Source organism: Lathyrus oleraceus, chromosome 2 (genome assembly GCF_024323335.1).
Source record: "Lathyrus oleraceus cultivar Zhongwan6 chromosome 2, CAAS_Psat_ZW6_1.0, whole genome shotgun sequence".
NCBI classification, from domain to species: Eukaryota; Viridiplantae; Streptophyta; class Magnoliopsida; order Fabales; family Fabaceae; genus Lathyrus; species Lathyrus oleraceus.
In genome coordinates, this window is record NC_066580.1 from 459,844,249 (window position 1) to 459,850,168 (window position 5,920).

Here is a 5,920-nt window from a genome sequence, read left to right on the forward strand (position 1 = left end):
CTTTGGATTACAAATTTCTACTTTGCTGCACCATCTTCAAGATGGAAGGAAATGTTATCCAAGTGTACAGCAACAACCTTTGCAGGGGATTTTCTAACAGTTGACTTTTTGACAGGAGAGATGTCAGGGACATCGTCTTTAACATCTTCCTCTGAATCAGAACTTTCTCTTACTTTTCTCTTCTTTACCTCCACTTTACTCCAAGACTTTGAAGGTCCTACAGCAGTAGCCTTCTTACATGTTTTGGCTGTCATCATCTCAGCCACAGACCTACCCTTTCTGGTCTTCATCCTCTTTGCAACACTTGGCTTCAAGTGATGAAGCAGGCTATCATCTTCATCATCTGAGCTCTCATCTTCCAAGTCAATCACCTTCTTAGCAGAGCCATGCTTCTTAGACTGAGAAGCATCTACAGATTTCTTACAAGGCAAGGTTTGCCCTAAAGAGCATAATCCTTCAGCAGCTATATCTTTTTCAAACCTAGATGACTCATCATCTTTCTCATTGTGAGGTCCAACCTCAGGAGAGGGGTCCCTTCTCGATAGAGGAGTAGAAACTCCCTTTATTGAGTGTTCTTCATTAAGGATCCTCGTGACAAGATTTCTAATGACACGATCAGTATGATGCATGTCATCCTTAGAGCTAGGGTTATTAGAATTGTTACCTTGAGTATGTCCTGCAGTGGAGGATGAACCAGGAGCGTCGCCTGGGATGACTGACAGGGGAATCACTTCCAAAATGTCTTCATTAAGAAAGTCCATAGAGGGTGTTCTAGCTTTGTGCGCAGGTTTGGTGTTTTTAGAACCAGGAGGTGAAGGATGTTGTGACATCTTGTTGAGCTTGTGGAAGGATTTCTGTTGCCCTAGCAGAGAAGGTCGATGAAGTTTGAGGAAGGTGGAAATGTTTGAGCCGAGGTTGCGTGTGAGAATGCTATAGATGGAAGTTCCAATACTAGGTAATGATTTACCATAAATGAGGCACTTTCTTTTAAGTGGGCAGACAATATTTTTATTATCTTTTCCACTCCAAATTAATTGCTATAAATTCTCATAGATACAAATCCCTAATTTCCCTCTTAGACATTCAAATTGATTAGCATCCAAAGCCTTTGTAAATATATCAGCTAATTTCATTTCAGTAGTAACATGCTCCATGGCTATGATTTTCTCTTCCACTAGTTCTCTAATAAAATGATGACGAATATCAATGTGTTTTGTCCTGCTCTGCTGAATAGGATTCTTAGAAATATTTATAGCACTCAGGTTGTCACAGTAAAATGTCATGACATCTTGCGTGACATTGTATTCAGTCAGCATCTGTTTCATCCAAACCAGTTGAGAACAACTACTTCCAGCTGCTATGTATTCAGCTTCAGCAGTGGACAGGGACACACAATTTTGTTTCTTACTAAACCATGATATTAAGTTGTTCCCCAAGAAGAAACATACTCCTGATGTGCTTTTCCTATCATCAGCACTTCCAGCCCAGTCAGCATCATAGTATCCAATCAACATAGATCCAGATCCATGAGTATACAACATCCCATAGTTACTAGTGCCATTGACATATTTCAGTATCCTTTTCACTTGGTTTATGTGACTGACTTTTGGTTCAGCTTGATATCTAGCACAAACACCTACAGCAAAAGCAATGTCAGGTCTGCTTGCTGTGAGATATAGCAGACTTCCTATCATGCTTTTGTAGAGACTTTGATCTACACTAACACCATTTTCATCTTTGGAGACTTTCAGATGTGTAGGAGCAAGTGTCCTTTTATGACTCGCATTCTCCATGCCAAACTTCTTAACAATGTTTTTGGCATATTTGCTTTGAGATAGAAATATAGAGTCTTCCATCTGCTTGACTTGTAGCCCAAGAAAATAGGTCAGCTCTCTAACAAGGCTCATTTCAAATTCAGACTGCATTTGTTTAACAAAATGTTCGACCATCTGATCTGACATCCCACCAAACACAATATCATCCACATATATTTGAGCCACCATGAGTTTTACTCCTTCATTCTTAACAAATATGGTCTTGTCAATGCCTCCCTTCCTGTATCCATTGTTAGTGAGGAACACTGTGAGTCTATCATACCAAGCCCTAGGAGATTGTTTCAAACCATAAAGGGCTTTCCTCAACTTGTACGCATGCTTTGGAAGATTTGGATCTGTAAATCCTTTAGGTTGTTCAACATATACTTCCTCATTTAAGTAGCCATTCAAGAAGACACTTTTTACATCCATTTGGAACAGTTTAAACTTCAGAATACATGCCACTCCAAGCAATAGTCTAATGGACTCAAGGCGAGCTACAGGGGAAAATGTTTCATCAAAGTCAACTCCTTCAACTTGAGTGTATCCTTGTGCTAATAATCTTGCTTTATTTTTAGTAACCACCCCTTGTTCAACATATTTATTCTTGTACACCCATTTTGTTCCAATGACATTTATTCCTTTAGGTCTTGGAACGAGTTCCCATACTTCATTTCTTGATGACACTGAAATTCACCGTATTTTCGACTCCGATTTCACATGCATTTTAGTTGTTTTATTGTTATTTTGTTATGTTATTACTATGTTTTTCTTTGTTTTCAGGTTTTCAGTCTAATCGGAGCCCCGATCGAGAAAAGGAGCGAAAACGAGCTAAAAAGCCTTAAAATCAGCATTTTACACTTGTGGCTCCCACTGTGGCGGGCGCCATGGGCCCAACCATGACGTGTCCCAATTTCAACTTCTCCTCAACTGCCACGCCCCCCCACGATCTCCACTTGGGCGCTGCAATTTCCTCCTGTGGCGGGCGCCATGATGTTGTGGCGAGTGCCACAAGAACAAAATGGTTCCCTCCCATTTTCAAACTTAGGGGCATCCTTGTAATCTCCATGTTTTTTCTTGCCTATAAATAGAACCTTGATTTCATTTGTTTGATCATCCAAACTTAGTTACAACTAGGCATATATCAGTATTGTGTAAAAATGGTAATCGCTTCACATCGGAGTGTTGCCACACTGTGCAATCGAGTTTGGAGCACTTTGGAAGGAAGTTTAATCCTGCCGCCATTTTCATTTCTGTTTCGCACTTTATTCGACCCTCCGATTGGAGCAGGCTTTATTGCTTTACCTTTGTCTACTTCACTTTCCTGCACCACCTTTATTTTGTTTACTTTCCCGCACTGCCTTTATTTTGTTTGCTTTCCCGCACTCGCACTGCACTACTTTTCTTTACTTCTTGCACCGCACTACTTTAACTTATTTTCCGCACTCGCACTACTTTTATTTACTTTCCTGCACTCACACTTATTACCTTTTATTTATCCGTTTTTATGATAAAAATTAAAATACATCCTTACTTTACCATGTCTGGCTAAACCTATAAAGGTTAGAATGTAAGGATCATAATTGAACCGATAATCCGTACAATTGTTCGTAGAAACACTTAAGGGCTATTTTGACTTTCAACTTAAGTTTTCCCGCACTTAATTTCCGTTGGGTAAGATCGAAAGTCGTCCGACGTCTGTTTAAACTTAGTTGTTTTTAACTATTTCAAATACAGCGAAAGCGGTTTGTTTAGTTCATTAGGAGTTTTTAACTTAAAAAGAAAAGTGATTTTAAAAATATTTTCGAACGTGTTTATAAGTTTAGAGTCTGGTTCGTGAGAACCTCTTTTGGTTAAGAAATCCAGGTTAAAATACTTTTCAACTTAGTCAAGACACTATATTTCTTAAAAATAGGTTTACTACTCTAACGCAATGCGTGCCTTTTTATAAGTGACAATAAGAGGGTTTGATTAGGGAGTACAACTCGGTTCTGAATACGCGAAAGTGACAGGTCCCGTTAAATTGGTTCTTTTCAAAGTAGGAAACACTGCCCATAAGTAATTCTATTAGCAAGTACTTGGATTATTAATTGATTATGTGAATTACATTCGAACCTGTCTTTATTAATTGAATTTAATTTAATACTTTATTTTTCATTGTGCACTTCTAAAAACCCTATTTCGATTACCTTAATTAAACACCGTAACAATAGATAACGATAGATTGACATTTGGTCTCTGTGGATTCGACAATCTTTCTCCAATTAGCAGACACTTTTAAAACTAATGGAGCTTCTCCTAAGGCAATCCGTTTAAGATTATTCCCTTTCTCCCTCAGAGATAAAGCCCTATCGTGGTTAGATTCCCTTCCACCCAATTCCATAACAACTTGGGAAAACCTTAGAAAAGTATTCCTTGCTAGATACTTTCCCCCAAGTAAGACCGCCGTTCTTCGAAACCAAATAACCAGATTTACCCAGAATCAAGGAGAATCGTTGTTCGAAGCTTGGGAGAGATATAAAGAGCTATTAAGAGCATGCCCACATCATGGTTTAGAAAATTGGCTAATCATTTAGTCCTTCTATAATGAACTTCACTATAACACTAAGATGACCATCGACGCTGTCGCAGTCGGCGCATTGATGAACAAACCTTACCCTGAAGCTAGTGCCCTTATCAAAGATATGGCTCAAAACCATCAATCATGGGGAGTTGAACGATCGACAATTGAGAAGAAGGAAGCCCAAGGAGGAGTACATGAGCTAAGCTCTATAGACATGATGCAAGCTAAAATGGACGCGTTAGCCCTCTAGGTTGAGCATATGTGTATAAACCCGAATACTGCAGCTGCAGTTCCGTCGGATTATGAGATATGTGGAACTAAAGGACACCAATCTGCAGAATGCAGTCTCTTAAACGAAACCAACTCTGAGCAAGTGAACTATGCCCAAGGGAACCCATATTCGAATACCTACAACCCTGGGTGGAGGAATCACCCGAACTTCTCCTATAAGAACAATAACCTTTTCCAAAATACTGCACCTCCGAGACAACCAGGTTACCAAGCCCCAAGACCAAATCAACCTATGTAACCTGTGCCACCAAAGCCGAGCCTTGAGAAAATTGTGGAAAATTTTATCACTGCTCAAACCCAACAAAAGAAAGAGTTCATGAACCAGAACATTCACGTTAACGAACTGATTACCCAGTTAAGAACCAAGGTTGACTAAATAGTTACTCACACTAAGATGCTTGAAACCCAGATCTCTCAGATAGCCTTAAACCAAGCCCTCCATACTACACCTGGAGGACAGTTCCCTGGACAACCTCAACAGAATCCAAGAGGACAAGCCAATGCCGTTATCCTACGAAGTGGGATCGCTTATGATGAGCCATTTAACCCAAGATTGAGTGAACCCAAAACTTCTAAGGAGTATGCCGAACCCACAGACGAAGTGAAGGAACCAGAAGAATCTGTAAAACAGGAAGGTCAAGAAAAAGGAGAAGAACCTAAAGACAAAACTTATGTACCACCCCTGCCATATAAACCACCGACACCATATTCGTAAAAATTAAAACAAACCCAGATCAATAACCAGTATCAGAAATTCATTAAGGTTATAGAAAAACTTCACATAGAAATCCCTTTCACAGAAGCCATCACCCAAATACATTCTTATGCAAAGTTTCTCAAAGACATCCTTACCAACAAACATAGACTCGACGATCCGAAGCCCTTGGAATGCAATTCTGTTTCCGAGAATAAGTTAGCCAAAAAAGATAAAGATCCTGGAAATTTCTCCATTCCTTGCGTTTTGGGAAGTCATGTCATCGAAAAAGCTTTTCTAGACTTAGGAGCTAGTGTGAGCTTAATGCCTTTAGCAGTTTGTGAGAGGTTAAACTTAGGAGAATTACAACCTACTAAGATGTCACTTCAATTAGCCGATAGATCTGTTAAGTATCCGATAGGCATATTAGAAGATGTCCCTGTTAGGATAGGTAAGTTATTTATCCCTACTGATTTTGTTGTCATGGACATTAAAGAGGATGATGATATACCAATCCTTCTAGGTAGACCATTCTTATCAACTGCAGGAGCCATAATA

At 39.4% G+C, this 5,920-nt stretch overlaps 1 non-coding gene across 1 annotated transcript; it reads right to left on the minus strand.

The window, feature by feature from the left end:
* Positions 1 to 4,261: 4,261 nt before the first annotated feature.
* LOC127124974 (small nucleolar RNA R71) lies at positions 4,262 to 4,368 on the minus strand. The gene has a single exon (XR_007804444.1). It is a non-coding gene; the product is annotated as a small nucleolar RNA R71 (small nucleolar RNA).
* Positions 4,369 to 5,920: the final 1,552 nt, after the last annotated feature.